Source organism: Melopsittacus undulatus, chromosome 4 (assembly GCF_012275295.1).
Source record: "Melopsittacus undulatus isolate bMelUnd1 chromosome 4, bMelUnd1.mat.Z, whole genome shotgun sequence".
Lineage (NCBI taxonomy): Eukaryota > Metazoa > Chordata > Aves > Psittaciformes > Psittaculidae > Melopsittacus > Melopsittacus undulatus.
In genome coordinates this window covers 65,455,449-65,472,745 of record NC_047530.1, presented here as the reverse complement: position 1 = coordinate 65,472,745, position 17,297 = coordinate 65,455,449, and positions in this window count along the sequence as shown.

The window sequence follows — 17,297 nt, the reverse complement described above, 5'->3', positions numbered from 1 at the left end:
TATAGCATTGGTCCTTGTGTCAATTCAGGCAATAGTAACAACCTGACTCACTGAAAATCAGCGTATATATCAATTTCTTCTTATACAGTGTATAAAATCCTTGTCTATTCAGTTTAGCACACATGGAATGAGACGCAGCAGTTTTGAAAACAGATACAGCCTGAAAAAGGCACCTTTTGCAATTTTATGCTATTTATTATCTCTATCTGCACTGATTACACTAAAACCTCAAAAGACTCCACAGAATATTTCCTATTTATTACAACTGTCTAATTAAGATTATATAAATTGACGTAGAACTATGTAATCCTTTCTGTGTGGCACATGAAAATGTGGCACACGAAAATGTGGCACACAAAAATGTGGCAACAGTAACAAGGAAACACTATACATTTAATGTATTGTAGAGAAACGACCAAAGTGATGTGGATTTGGTGGCTAAAAGCCTAGGGCAAAGTCAGATCCATTTCATCTGTTTGAAAAGAACTGCTTGGCTTGAACAAGATTCAAATATATCTAATCTTTCACCCATTAAAGAAAGAAACAACAGATGAGCTTAATTGGTGACTTACTCATGATTTCATGGCTAATCTGACTCAAGGGATAACAGTTTTTTTAAAAAGCTAAAACCTCAGCTTAACTCAGCTTATTGGTTTTACAAATGCACACATTATTTTTAAGAAGCTGCTGCTAAGACAACTAGTTTTAGAACAAGCTTTTAGAAGTACCCAAAGTGAGTGTCTAAACATAACAACATTGTTGGTGGATTCTTTTCTGGTTTTATTTTAGAATACCCTGAACACTACATGATGTGTTTTTAAGTCCCACTCAGTGTTTTGGTATGATTGAGCACAGGGTGCATGGTAATGATGTATGTTTTATGTGGTTCTTTTTTGAAATATGAGTCTGTTTCCTTTCTTCCCGATCTTTAAATCAATACAGGACTTTTCCATCAAGATGGAAAAGAAAGCACATTAAAATCTGCTAGCCTCTGTGCTAGGCTCTGCAGGTTTATCAAAAGATGTACACTGCCAGCAGGGAAAGGGAAGAAAGTAGCATAAACCTCCCCCCCAGTATTCTTTGTACTTTTAACCTGTTTGTGCAAGGACCATAGGAAATGACCATTATACTTTGCAAGTAGAATCTATTTCTTTTTATTTGATTATGATGGGTTTTTGCTTAGAGGGTTCAAAGGAACTTACACATCTTCACTAGCTCACTGAAAATCCACAGAAAGGCAGGCAATGCCTTTCAAACTAAACACCCCATCCAACTACCAAAACCTTTGAAGTTGTGCCTCTGCCCAAGGTATTCAAAGCCCTTGGCAGTGGAGAAGAGAATTTCCTGGTAGGAAACTCTCATGTATCTTTGTTTGGCTATGTGGGGAACCAAGGTGAACGCTGGCTTAGCAAGAGGTGAGAGTATTTGTAATCAGTTAGTGCTGACAGAGCCCAAGGCTTAGATGGAGGTACACCCTTGGTTCCTTTTAGCTCTCTTCCCTGCAAGCTACCATTGTACTAGTAAGTATATAATATACTGTTATGAAGATACCATTTGAAAACAATTATGTCACTTGCCTGGACACAATTTCTAGAGCAAAATCTCTCACAGGAGTCCACAACACAAAGGTTTTTCTTGACAAAAATACATCAGTAAACTTCCTATCTGAGAATCACTGAACTACAAATGATATTTTGAAATCTGTGGGAGCAGAGGCCCTCCTTCCAAAGATATTCCTGAGAAAGGCTGAAAAGAGCTGGTGTAGCTAAACTTTCTGCTTTGACATTGTTAAAATAGATGGAAATTTTCCTTTCAATGTTATTTAAATCTTATCTAGATAAGAAAGTCAGGCTATATAAAAAATAAGTCTATTTGATTATGTTTCATAGTTCATCTTCAGAAGCAATAGAAACATAGTAATATCGTAAATGGGTATGTTATTCTGTGTATACTTCTCTTTGCCTGGAAAGGCTAGATGACGTATGGACAAAGTACCATAAAGCACCTTTGTACTTTACCCATCACATTACTGCTTGGCATTTCAATACACACAAAATTAAACAAGCCACTAGTCTAAACCTAGTTGCTCACTGACCTACTCAAAAGAAAGGTCAGTCATCCTCCTCAAATCATCTTCTTCATTTACACATCTGGACAACTGTGATATTTATCAGGAGTTAACCATTTCCAAGCTCTTATCATCTATGAATAATAATAGCACTTCGCAAGTTTGTGATTTTGCTTCTTAACTGCCTTAAAGTTTCCATGGGATCTTTATTTTTCCTACTTGTTCTTTCATATTTTGGAAGGTCTGTTGGATTTTTAAGCATCTAATAAAAAATGCTGCAGGGAAATAAATAGCTTTATTTTCTGTAAGAGACTTCAAAAACATCTTAACTTCTTAAATAATTATGCACTATGTTTATAGATTCTCCACATTCATTGCTCTGTTTTGTTTTAGTCTTTTTGTGCTATACTGGTGATCCTCCTTGCAGAGGCTTGCAAAAGCACACCATGATCCTACATTTGACTGTTTCATTTAGCTATTTCACGTTTAAAGACTCCTTTGTGTCTGCTAATATTATTTTTCATACAGTTGTAGACTTAACATAGATAATTTGTTTTCCTATTTCTTTTACCCTATCGCAAAGACTTTTAAAAGTTCTCAAAAAAATATTGCAAATTGAAAGCTTATGCTATCAGCATGAGTTTCAACACATTTTGCCTCACCCTTCCTTATTATCTGAAATGGCCTTTTTATCTGCCAGAAATATCCTGATGTCACTATAAAATAAATCATATTTTGAGGCTATATTTTTTACTCCTCTTATAAGCAGCTAGAATTTAGCTAGATATCAGTGTATGCATTCACTTTTCTAAAACCTTCCAAATAACCCAATTTCCCTTTAAAGTGTTTAAAAGTGCAGGCTGGAATATGTCTAAAAGCATATATGTTGTCATTCTGAAATGGAAATGTACTTTTTTTCCATCCCACAAGAAAATAATGTTCTTTAACTGGAGAAAAATAACTTAATAATAGCCCCAGCAGGCTTTGCATTAAGCAGTGCCTACTTTCCAGTTGCACTCCCTAAATAATTACGTGGAAATGGCTGTTATTGTTAGCCTAGGTTGATCTGCCTTTGCATTTATAGTAGAATTTGTAACACACAAAACCAACATTTCCATTTGCATCTTTAATATTCTCCCTACCTTCAAATGTTTTCCACAGTTTTTGGTTTTTTGTGGATTAGGTATTTTTCTTCTACTTGAGCAGTTTAAATAGTTTTCACAGATTACGTATTTATTTATCTAAAGGTGAATTTTCTTCAAAGTCTGCTTTGTTTTTTTTATAGACAATTTATTCTGTTATTCTATAAACTAGAACAATATTAGCCCAGACAAGAGAATCAATTGCTTTACTACTGTAGAAGTGTTGCTATTATATAAGAAGGAATGAAGTCTGGTGTGGCTTGTAAGTACATTTCCCACTTCCTTAAATAAACATGAGTTATGGACATATAATTTAAGAAAGTACTACCATGGTCTGAACTGTTACCAAAAACCAGCCTCAAAGTCTTCAGCAGATCAAACCCAAGACCAATTTCAGATTTCATTGACTGCCCTTATTGAGGCTACCTTGCCCATTCTAAAGTATATCATAAGAAGATCTCTATTTGGTAATTTACTCTCAATGCACACCACAATAATATCTCAGGTCAAAGTATTTAAAAAGGATCTTTAAAACTGCTTCAGTTTATCTTCTAGCCTGCCTAACAGAACTTAAATGGCCTAATCACACAGTAGAAGGCTCAGCATGGATCTTTTTGAAGGATCTGGAATCTAGGCATTATACAAAAAACCGAACACACACCCTCACACAAAATGTTCACGCACCCTCTAACAATCTGGCTCTTTCACAAAAACACTCAGAAGAGGTGTAACTACGATAAAAATAACTAGGAATTGATGTTATAACTATCACTTCCTTCTAAAATTCTCAGGAATAATCTTCCTACCCACACAATCCTAAAGCCAGCAAGATCAATGTATTCTGTCCACATATAAATTATCATCTGGCTGCAAAACTTTTTGCTTCAGAAGCAAGTTAGAATCACCTAAGGAAAACCTGAGTTCAGCCCCACAAGTGGTGCTTAGTTAGCCCAAGGGATAAACTGACAACACAGGGGAAGTGCAGCACAACTAGCCAACGCGGTTAAGAAGGGAAAGCCTTATTGGTTCACATGTTTTTAAGAGAGACATCCAACTACTAGAGAGGCAGGACTTTGCTGTTCACCCACATTGTTCCACTGCTGCTGGAGCTGAGAGCCTGACAAAGCAAAATTCATCTGCTGGGAGCCCATAGGTTGTCTGTCATCAGGAGCTACACAGGGCAACTGGAGCTGCTGGTACTCAGGGAGGGCTGAGCTGGGGACCAAATAGAGGCTGGAGGAACTGTGCTGCCACAACACAAATGGTGGATAAGCTGTGGGGTAAGAGACACTCTTCAGCTTGTGTTGTACTAATTACCTTAATTTCCTACCATCAGATTTCAGTGTTGCTCATCACCAAGGAGAGGACCTGCTTTTATATAAAAGCAGAGAGTTCCTTTTGTGTCCTAGGTCTTTACAGAACCATCTGAACCAATCCCTTAGTCATCATAAGCTCTGTAAGACAACACATATGTGAGCAAATCTTGTGTTGAATGTCTTAAGGTAAGAAATTGCTCGAGGCCCTGGAGTTCAGAGCCTAAGAAAGGACTGGAATTGACTGCTAGTGTACACCATGGACAATGCTGGTATTTATAGCATCAAAAATCATTTTAGCCACATTACTGTAGTAAAAAAGTAACTATTTTTGTGGTGCCTTGTGCTTTTTTCCCTGTTTGTTGCTGTTTGATTTGAGCAATTTGGTAATTCGTAATAGTCTTCCAGTCTCAGAGAGATTTTACTCTTGCAAGGAATGACAGTAATGTAAAATGGCACAAAATAAATACTACTTATGGGAGAAGGACATAAAAGCAATGCTTGTGCTATATGACTTCTGGAAGGTATTATTTTACTAGATTAGGTTTTTCTTAGTTGATAGTTTTCATGAGTTACTTAAGAGTCTGACTTCAAAATTTATTTACAATAGTCAATCTGTTATTAGAAAGGCTGCATGGAGACCTCATAGCAGCCTTCCAGTATCTGAAGGGGGCCTACAGGGATGCTGGAGAGGGACTATTCATTAGGGACTGTAGTGATAGGACAAGGGGTAATGGGTTGAAACTTAAACAGCAGAGGTTTAGATTGGATCTAAGGAAGAAAATCTTTACTGTTAGGGTGGTGAGACACTGGAATGGGTTGCCCAGGGAGGCTGTGAATGCTCCATCCCTGGTGGTGTTCAAGACCAGGTTGGATGAAGCCTTGGGTGATATAGTTTAGTGTGAGATGTCCCTGCCCATGGCAGGGGGGTTGGAACTAGATGATCTTAAGGTCCTTTCCAACCCTAACTATTCTATGATTCTATAAAGGTGAAAATCACTGCTTCCTTGCTGTCTCCCTGCCAGAACAAGCCTTAAACTTTCAATAGTTTAGGTTTATGATAATGTACGAAAAAGAAATTCCAGTGTAGGTAGATGCTGTAACTGCAAACCATTAATGTTTTACAGGTCTGTCAGCACTGAATACATCTAACAATGATGTCTGTCAGACACTACGGTTTTGTGAAAACAATTAGCATTTGTACAATGTTATCACATCCGAAACTGAAAGCATTTCTCAGAAATTTCTGTGAATGCTTATGAATTAGTAAACGTAATACTCCTCAAATAAAGGAAGCAAGTTCAGTTGCAAATCATTCCTGCAGCATAACTTCAAAAGGTAGAGGTAAAAAAACAGAAAAATAAAATTTTAAAAAGAACTAGACCTCTAAAAGCCTATTATTGAACCTCCTTCAAAAGGAAACCTGAAAACAGAGCTGTCCCATTTTCTTAAGTCAATTAAGGAAACCGGGGTTTACATGTAGACAGGTCTGATTTCCAAACATGATGACACATATTACTTGTGATGGCAGCATTAGAGTAACACAGAACACTGTACTGCTGGCACCAGTACAGGTCTCTTTGAGAGCTCCTGTTGATGGATACACTGCCAGGAAGGGCCTAGATACTGCTAACAGCGGAAGCCAGGAAGGAGCTATCCTTTCTGAAAAGATAATAATATTCTTTTCAAACAAAGAAGTACTTGTATCATGTTTCATTTGCACTGACTCAAGCATTCACAGTGTACAGACTTGCTCTCACATGCTCATTGTCAAAATGAAAAAGCATTTTTTAAATTATTTTTAAAAAATGTTGAAGTCAAACTAATCCAGAGAGTCCTTTACATCAGTCCATTGAGAACAGAACAGTCATGACAGAAACCATTAGTCTTGTGGATTTGCCTTTTTTTTTTTTTTTAATGGAGACTATACTCAGGTTTTTTACTTGGCTTGGTGAACACTTCCACATATGACAGTCTTACAAAATCTGTGAATCAAGACTGGACATCATCTTTCCATTTCACTATCCCCAGTAATAATTGCTATGCTCTGTAACAAATGCTATGCATCTAACAGATGCCATTCAGATTATCTGCAAATGCGCAGGTGATGTTTGCATAGAACTGAAGCTCAGAACACACAATGATAGCTCATGTTTACATTACATGCAAAATGATAGCTCATGCTTACATTACAAGTCTTACAAGTCCTTGTCTTGACTGGCATATCCAAAGATAATATTACTAAAGTTCTAAAATCCACAGGCGTAGGCTCAATAGTCTGTGCTTTAAGGGAATTTAAGGGAATCTAAGGGAATCACATACTGGGGCTGTTTTCCAGTCTGAAGACTCCACATATTTTGTTTCTCTTCTCCCTTCCTCCCATACTTCTGTGTTTGTACATTTCCAGAAAAACAGCAAGAGCCACATCAGTTCAATCATATTTCCTTACAAGTCTAATTTAGCCATTAAATGTAGCAATGTACTCTGAATTTAATTTGTTCTGCTGCTTACCATATTTAAGTGTATCAATATATCCGTTTCTCATCTATATTTAGGGAACAACATAAAATAATGGTGTAGCTCTTAAACTATGTAAACTAAATAATAGCAAGAATATAGATAGCAGGTGAATTAAAAGACCAGGTGAACCACTTCACTATAACTGAATATTATTCACTTAATTAATCACTTCCAAGGAAGATCCCATATTAGAACAACACACAAGAACAAACACAGAGATCACTCTTGGCAGACATTTCTCCCTACTATCCTCTCTGGGGTGGGATAGGAATTAAACAGTTGTGGATTTTAGATGCTTTAGAAATCTGGAGTTCAAAAATTCTTCCTGACAGCATCTTTACTTTAACCTAAGGATATAATTTCTTCCTACCTTTACCTCAGAAAAGGACAACACATAATTCCTTTTTTTTGTAGCCATTTAAATATTTGCAGTTCTTGTGTGCCCTTCTTTTTCATTCTTTCTGTATTCCCCTTCTCTTTCCCTATTAACCCCCACCATTTTTTCCTTTGACCTAACTAAACATGGACTCATGGCAAATTCAATGATATTGTCTTCACAGATAACTATGTCTTATGAAAATAGTCCTTTAAATAATTTGCAGATTTTACAAAATGGCAATCTGAAGATTAAGATCATAAGGTTCGTACTGAGCACAACTGTACAATTTTGTTGAAGCTGCAGGGCTTGGCAGATTTAACCACAGGCTTCAACGGAAGCAATATTTACTTGAATATTTATGAAATCCTTTGGTTCAGTCCTATCGGATGCTCTATTTAAACCACTTATCTCCAGGTCTGTACTCTGCTAGCATCTGCGTTAAAACAGAAAATGACAGAGAGCTCACCACACATGGGAATGTGCTGGGACATCTTCTCTTCTGAATTATTCCCAGTTAAACTAGGTGTGTGTCATGACAAACCCCTGTACTCTAAAATAAATTTTGGCAGGAATGTTGTTTGAGATCATCCTGAATACCAGAACTAAACTACAGGAGACGAAAAAGAAATTGGACGTTTATTACGAGAGATTTAAAAGTGCAGTTTTATCACATCCTACACAGAAGGAAGCCTACCAGCAAATCTTGCTAGCTTCTATCAATACCCCTGATTATGCAGGTTCCTTATTTTGCCTTTTATTCTATCCCTCAGCTTGGCCTTGAGAAATGCTGTCACCATGCTGTAGCTATGCTGCCTGTTGCTTTGAGAAATGGTTATGGTAAATAGGACATTAATCCCTTCTGTCTTGCATTTATTCTCACAGGAGTAGCAAAGCATCCATGTAAAAAGGATACCTATAGATTTAAATCCCAAGTGAAGTAATTGTTTCATAAAGGCATTTTTCTACCATGTAATATTATCAGAACTTCAGGAAAGCTTCAATTCAGCCTGAAGTGCCTGAGGTGGGTAGCCTGAGTTGCCCCCCATCACCACTCTCCACCCCAGCAGGGCTGGTGAGGAAGACCACCCCTAGGCTGTCATTTGAGGGCCTGAACAGGAAGCCATGCTGGTCCAATGTCTGAATTGCAGAAACTTTAAAAGACCTCTATGGCCGTTTGGTTTCACCAGGTGCCAAAGACACAGGAAGAAACAGAAATGGCTTGTAGCTGCCATAAACCAATACCATCTCCACTCTTTCTCTCAGACTACGAGTCTGGGACTTCTATTCACACCAAATAATTGCTGGAGTTTAGATACACAAATGAAATTATGTTAGATTTAAATGGGTGTAATGCATCCCTTTCCCAGCCCCAAGGAATATGGAGTTTTACACTCATAAATACATTTTCATTGCTAGAGGGATGCAGGATTTGATACACCCTCTCAAAGCAAGAACTGCTTGCAAGATCTTATCTCTACTCTGCCTGAGGGACAAATTAGGCAGGGACTGAACATGGATGTTTTGTAATGGATAACACCTCCACTATGGGAAATTTCTTCCTTATGGCTTACAAGTACAACAAATTCCTTATTTTTATCTTTAAAAATAATAATTAAAAAAGAAAATTAAAGAAAACTGTTTACTTATTTGCATTAGAGCCATCTCATTCTTATGCTCAGAATTGTATTCTTTTTCCCAAACACAAAGTGCCACAATTTGAGAATATAAATCAAATCATCACGCTTAACAGAATAATACAACTGCATTTAAAGTTCACACACACAGATATAAAACCTAACTTCATTCATGTTCCTTCACCCACTTCATATGCACAGTGCAAATTAAAAAAATGGCAGGGCTTCTTTAGGGAACTGATCAATGCTGATGAATAAACTTTCTTTCAGTTGAGATAACTGGCCCCTCCATTTCCTCTCCTTCTATTGCAGATACCTACTCACAGTTTGCTTTGTTTCATTTTGTTTTATCAAACCTTTTGAACAAAAGCCTCAGCTCAGATGAACTGCTCTGAAAATCCAAAATTTAAAATTGCTTATCCAAGTGTTAACCAAATTCCCCAATCGATCTCTTTCCTCTCAGGATCATTCCTTATTTCTTATTTTTCTATCACAGAAATCCATTATTGTATCAAAGGGATGTGAAAGTAGAGCTCTCACAATCTCTCTCTGTTATATAGTAGAACTGCAGATGGCTCCAATTCAGCCCCTGCTAAAATAATAGAAGGTAAATTGCAATATCCACATAATTCCACATGAGCAGAAAATAGAAATTTTGTTTGCTTTATCTGCAAGCTTGATGGCATAATTTCATATGGATACAGACAATTAGGTAATCCTTTTGTTTTAAATCTTTCATAGACCTTCATTGTTTCATTTTCATTGAAAACAGCTGGTAATGTTCATCAATGAAAACCGGGTTTGTTTTATTATTTTCTGTTCAACAGGTTTGTTAATATATATTATGAATCATTCAAAAGGCCTGTATAAGCCATATATATTGAGATTAAAATAAAAGCAAGGCCTTTTGTTTACAGATAGCAAGGTAAAGTACCTGATTTACTGAAAAGCTTAACATACATGACAGTGCAAATCAGCTAAGAAAATGAAAATAAACTGTATTATGCTGCTGTGAAGAGAGCTGACAGAGGTAAAAACATTTTTACATGATGGCTCTTTTAAAAATAGATTAAAAAAAAAAACGTTTCTTCAATTAATCTCCATAGCATTTCGGGTCTTGTTCCAGCAGTGACACACATGTAAGGGGGAATAGGGAAAGCTGGAATAAGAGAATGCATTTAGAAGACAATAGATGCCATTGGCTAGGGAAAAAAGTAAGCCTTTATTGTTATTAAAGACTCTCACACTGCTGTTCCTCTTGCCATCAGTGGACCAACTGTGAAAATCCACATTAAAAATATACCATTCTCTTTACTAAATGACATGCAGTTCTACATGTAACTTATAAGGCAAATTCTAGACATCTATGGAGAAAATTCTATTTATATTCAGCATGCTATACTTTTCTTGTCATATCCATGTCCTAAACTACCTACATGTAAGCCATGTAAGCCAAATTGAATATATATGTAGCTGTGCATGTGGTCCAAACAGAAAAATCCACCTTCAAATTAATAACAATTCTTGAAATGTTTTCATCCCAGTAAGATGTCAGATGTCTGGTGTGAGTTGTCATTCAGAGAGGGTTGTCTATGCACACAGCAATGAGGTAATATGCAGCAATGAGGTTATGTTAAACCACATCAAGAGAGGGGATGCTAAAGGACAGGTGTGTTTCTGCCTTCACTACCTAATGGAGATTGGAAATAGTTTTTCATAATTCTACAAAGATTTTCTTCTTCTGAAGGGTCTGACTGAGCTCCCCAGGGACCTGAATGATACATCTACATCACCCCGCTTTTCTGGGAATTACAACAGGTGCAGCTGCACTGAAACAGCTAAAGAAGCATGGCAGAGCACAGCCTTTAACAAACAGGTTTATACCGATAATTGCTGAGGACCCTGCCACTCCATGTAGACTTCAATCCCACTATGGCTATAACACTGAAATTCTGAATTAGGATATCTGCATTAAGTCATAAACCCACTGTACTTCATTCTCCTCATTGTCCATTGCTGTATAAGCTTTACCCACATTTTAATTAAAACAAACTCTTAGCATGGGAGTAAAGTGTCACGGCAAGGGAGCTACTCATTTGAACCTGCTCCAAGCTGGTACAAGTAGGAACACCTGATGCAGGCAGCAGAATCAGGCCCATATGCTTTTCATACCTATTTCTGGCTTGTAATCCTATTAAGAACACTAATGTAATGTTCCAACCCCCATGGCAGAGGGGTTGGAACTAGATGATCTTAGGGTCATTTTCAATCCTAACCATTCTATGAGTCTATGATTCTTTTCAGAAAAGAGGGAATAACAGGTTTTTTTGAGTTTTATTTCATCTTAGCAATTACATCCTCACTCTAGGCCAATGTCTTCTATTATGATTGCTTAAAAACCATTTGAATTAGAGTTCCAAAGAAGAATATAACCCTGTGTGTGAAACTGAATCATAGAATACCAGGTTGTGAGGGGACCTCAAGGATCATCTGGTTCAACCTTTCTTGGCAAAAGGAGTCTAGACAAGATAGCCAGCTTCCTGCCCAGCTGAATCTTACAAGTGTCCAATGCTGAGGAATCCACTACTTCCCCGGGGAGATTATTCCAATGGCTCATTGTTCTCGTTCTGAAAAATCTTCCTCTTGTGTTCAACCAGACTCTCCCCAGGAGTAAGTTGTACCCATTACCCCTCATCTTTTCCATGTAAATCCTCATAAAAAGGGAATCTTCATCTTCTCTGTTGGCCCCTTTAAATACTGGAACATGGTGATAAGTTCTCCCATCAGCCTTCTTTTCTCAAGGCTGAATAAACCCAGTTCTCTCAGCCATTTCTCATAGGTCGGGCTTCCCAGTCCTTTGATCATCTTTGTGGCCCTTCTCAGGACTCTCACCAGCCTGTCCACATCTTTTTTGTAGAGTGGGGACCAAACATGAACACAGTATTCCAGATGTGGACATACAAGCACGGAGAACAGTGGGATAATGGCACCTTTATCTCTGCTGGTGATGCCCTTGTTGAGGTAACCCAGAATCCTGCTGGCTTTCTTTGCTGCAGCAGCACACTGCTCACCTATACTGAGCTTGTTGTCCAAATATAACTAGAGATTCTGTATACTTGTTTTCTTCCCTGCTATTGCATAATTAATCACTGACTCCTTCTGTCATTTTCCTCCACAAGATTTCCATACATCATACTTGAAAATAGTATTTTGCTCTCCTCATACTAGACAAAAAAATATTGCATCTGTCTCTATGATTTTTATTGTGTCCTCTTTCCTAATGAGCATTTTTCATGTTAAAATGGCTCTATTGTAAACAATACTATATATGCTGGTGTCTCCAGAGTCTCGCTCTGTAGACATGTAAGGGAGAAAACACAATTAATATAGGTAAATTGCAAAGAATTTGGTCACAAAAATGCCATGTTCCTGGTAGATCTGTCCTCAGAGTAAAACTCCTTTGGCACAACACTAGCATAGCAGACCGACATTACTTTCTATCCCTTCCAGATTTCTGGGCAGGAACAGCAAGTTCCTTGGGTGGATGGTCTATTTTCCAGTTTTTTCACCATCTAGCTCAAGATGCAATTTGTGAGCAGCCCCCTGCTACAGAACTGTAGGGGTGGAAAATGCCAGTTCACATTTTTTCTTGATAGTCTGCCACCATGGAAACCTGTAACACCCTAGAGTTATCTAGTAAGTTCCCAGCTAACTGTTGGGTTAACTCCCAGCAAAGCCAGGTAGTTTGTTGGGTTTTTTCTCAGTTCAGCTTCCTTCACTGTTCAGCTAAACACTAGACTCACACTTTTTCTTAGGGACCTCAGCAAACCACTCCAACAACATGCAGTGTCTGTGCAGGCACCTATATGGGTTGTCAGTGCTAGTGCTGGTCTCCACAGGAACCCACGGTTCCCCTCTGATGAATGGGAAGGGCTCAAACATTAGGAAGCAGCACAGAAAGCAGCAGCAAGCAGGGGAGATGGCGCACAAGTAGTGGTGTTTGACATGATTGACATGAAATTTCCCTGGCTAATCTTCTTTCAGGCTTTGGACTACATCCCCTTTATACCATGTTAGAAGCTTTAAGCACTTTGTAAAAGCTGGGCTTTTGTTCCGTTTTCTTTGGGATAAGGAATGGTAGGAAGAGTTACATTTTCATTGATACTACTTATCTCACAAATACATTTAACTACTAACTATAAACTTGCTTTGCAAAATGCATCTTCTTGTTGTCACTTAGGAATCGTTCTTTGGTATGAAGGAAAGAAGAGATGAGAGGGGTGCCTAAGATTCCATCTCCAGAAAATATTTCACTACAAAATGTATTTTCCTCTACCAGAGGAGGGGATTACAAGAATTTTGTTGTGCAAAAATCTGCCTGAAGCAGAATTTCCATGCTACAGGAAGGTCACCACAAATGTAGACATTGAATGTGATCAAAAGAGGTTTTGATGGAAGAGAGGAAGACGCTGTTTGCAGAATAGCACTGTTGCTTATTTTGACAAGTGAAATCCAACCTTGCTGTATTGCCCTTTGGAAAAGGTTGGCTATGCCTCAAGTTTGCGCTCACCAGAGTATCTAACCCATAAATCACAACATCTCTGTCCTGCCCTGACCCTTTGCAAGCACTGTTATGCTCAGTTATCAGAAAATTCTAAGGGAAGGGAAGGGAGGAGAAAGGACATGAAGCTGAACACCAGGAAGGACAGAAGCAGGGAGGGAAGAGGGTAGAATATTTCGACCCTGGTTTTCAAATGGCCATAAGTCTGTCTGGGCCTGCCTGGAAAAACACCTATTTGCATGCAGATGGAAGAATTTTAAGTAGATCATTTTGCCTCCAAAATTAAATCTGTTTTCACTATCATGATTCCACGCAGTCTTTTGTCCTTCCATTAGATGCAAAAAGAGATAAGCAACAGGAGTTACCCCTGTAGCAGGATGAGGACATCATTTATTTCTGTCTCAAGTAAATACCCACTCATAGTCATTTTTAAATTTTGAAAAGTTCTATAACAGAAATAGTATAGTATAAATTTGTATGCACACAAACACATATTGTGGGTGGAGAGACCATGTAAGCATCTGATGTTCATCTCGCAGCTGAAAACCAGATTACCAAAAACTAATATTAAGATGCCAGATATTTTCTTCCACTGCACTGTATAATAAGAAAGAAAAAGAAGATCTGGTGGAAGGAGCTTGCCATTAAGGGAGTCAGGAGAACAGAAAAACTGAGCTCCTTCCTTTTCTGACAGCCCGATGACATGGTGCCAGGCTCTGGTGGCTCATGGCCCAGGACTGCTTGAGAACAGATGGAATATACCATGTTCCATTCTGAAATTAGGGCAAGTAAGGGAAAAGAAAAGCAAAAGGAAATGAAGCTCAGATCAGTACTTCCTGACCTGCACTTTCTCCACTGTTCTCGATCCAGAGGTTTTTGAAGTCTACACAGAGAGCTCCGCTGATTTCAACTAAATTTGATTCACAGCCCGAAGGAGGAGGAAAAAAAGTGTGGTGTGGCAGAAAGCTCGCTATCATCATGGCTCTCTGGAGATGCACAGAACCTTGCCCGGAGCCATGTGTGTTTATTAAATGTTCCCCTTCCTTGGATTGCCCTTGAGACATGTTCCATCCAGCAGGAACCAGTGAAAAGATCTAAAATATGGTTTCATTTGCATATATTTGACAGAGAAAATAAATGTTCTTTCAGAAGATTTGTGAGTCAAATAATGTTTTTCCTCCCCCTATCTGGAACAAAAGAATATTTCCCCTTTTTCCCAGCAAAATGTTTCTGCAAGAACATTGTATTAACTCTGTATATTACTTGAAAATCTTCAGTGTTACCTTTTTGTTTTTACTGAACACAGTTACTACAGTCAACATTTCTTTGGTCTTTTAAGACTGGTCTTGCCCCCTACAACCACTTCCAGTATCTCCACAGAAGCACATTCATTTCAGTGTTCTATAACTGGAAAGCATTTCATTTTTCCCTCTAATAGCAATTTATTTTGATGTATCAAAAATATCCATCAAACTCTCTGCAACTACAGTCATTATAAAAGACCCCAATATGTATGTGCCTTCATTCTGATAGAATTCTCTAAAAGAAAAAGAAAAGAAAAAACATAAATCTATCATTCAAACTACCTCTTAGTCCAGTTTTACATGTATCAGATGGTTAAAATAGCTCTCTGGAGCTTCATACATCATTCTGTCTGGAAAATAATTAAACAATACTCCCTTTCCTCTCTCTCCCAAAATAACCACATAACCTTCATAAAATACTCTGAAATAATAAATTATACATAGAACCTATTATGTATTCAAATATCCCATGTTCTTCACTGAGCAAGGTAGTAAGCGTGACATAGTGTGAGCATTTAGCTTATGATGGTTCCAGAGGACTCCATGCTGCCTGCTCTGTCTCACAAAATACAGGGTCAAGGCCAATAAAAGATGAAGAAAATTTAAATTCAGGATGTATGTAAGTACTTGCAATGAAAGCTGTGACAAGGTCCTAAAATCTGTAGCCTTCTGTTTGACAAAATTATTAGAGGAGGTTTCCAGTGTTCAGTTGTCAGAAACTCCTTCACTGTTTAAGCTGAACGCAATGCGAGAAACAAACCAAGCAGCAGAATTATATATATGCACAAGATAACACGTTCAGTGAAACAAGAGCTGAGCAGACAGCACAGCTCACTTGGTGTTCCTGCACAGACACACATTTGAAATGGCAGATGGACAGGTGGCAATGGCTTTGGAAGGGTCCAACACGCTAAAGAAGAAGTTAAAATGCCATGTTTTAAAATGCAACAAACAGAAAAGCTTGATCAAATCTGCTGGTATGGCCTGCTTACAGATGAAGTTCGGGCAAGGGGAAATCAAATGCCTCCAAGGCTACCAGTGAAGCAAAAAATTACATTAGCTTTACAGCCTGAAGCATATTTGTTAGTATTTAACAAATTATGTGCTTCATTTAAATACCATCGCTGGTAGCCAAATAAATTAAAATCACCTCATTAGGCTTTACATCAGTGAAGTTAAAAATTTTAGAGGCTTTTCTTACCTTCTGTCTAGGTGTCTTTCCACTTGTACAGTCAGTGCCAATAGGTACCTATGCCACAGAGGCCTTTTTCCGTATCATTTGTCTCTAGGCATACTGAACCTAGGTGGTTATAAGGGAAGACAAGGCACACATATAATCTCAAAATATTGCCACAGTTCCACAGTCAAAAATACTACCACTGAAATATTCAAAATGGAATGACTGAAGCATTTGCAGCTCTGAAGGCCCCCTTGCTGCCCCCTGATAAAGACAATGAAACAAGCATAACCAAACATAAAGAACTGATTGTATTTCACTACCACGCTGCACCAAATACAGGTATAACCCTGCACAGGGGAAGCAGGGAGGAGCTGGACAACCAGTTTCTGCTCTTCACTTCTCCACCTCTCTTATAAGGTAACTTTGGAAGAGTTGTTTCATTGCATGTTTGTAATATGGAGATAGATACTCTAAGCCCAGATTCAGACTAACTTTCCCTTAAATTCCTTTGCAAAATATTTTTTCCGGTAAACACTTCTGAAGATCTATAGCCAGGCAGTAGGAAACATGTACAAAAGCTGAGATAGAAATTAGGCTGTCTGAATTTAAGCCTTTAGCCTCTTTTGCAGTCTCCAATTCATGGAAAGGAAAAACACAATTTGAATCACATATAAGTACATATAACCAGAGTTAGGGTGTCAACCTTGTATGCCCTACTCACCTGTTTCTATCATGGTGGATAGGAAACAAAGACAATATGGCCACTTGCTAAGTATTTGCAACACCTGACTAACTCTATTGAAGAAATCATGATAGAAGGAAAGCCAAATTAATTTTTCTTATAAATGCTTAATTCTCTGTGGAAGGCAGTCTGGAGAAACCAGCACCTTTGCAAAATTGCATTGTGAAATAGGCATGTCAGAAAAAAAAATATGACATTTTCTAAGTAAAGCACATGGGATTTTTAATTCAAAGTGTTATTTTGGGACCAGGTTTCGCACATCCAATCAAAAAATAAAGTATTTAATGATGAACAAAAAGTTTTATTTGATCAATAAATCTTTCTCTCCTCACTCCCTAGGATTTCTCTTTTCCATGGAACCAGAAACATTTTTGGTCCAGGTCACCCAGGAGTATGTAGAATAATTTACTCAGCTCTGCTTAGGGAATATTTGAAAACTTGCAGAAAATTTCTC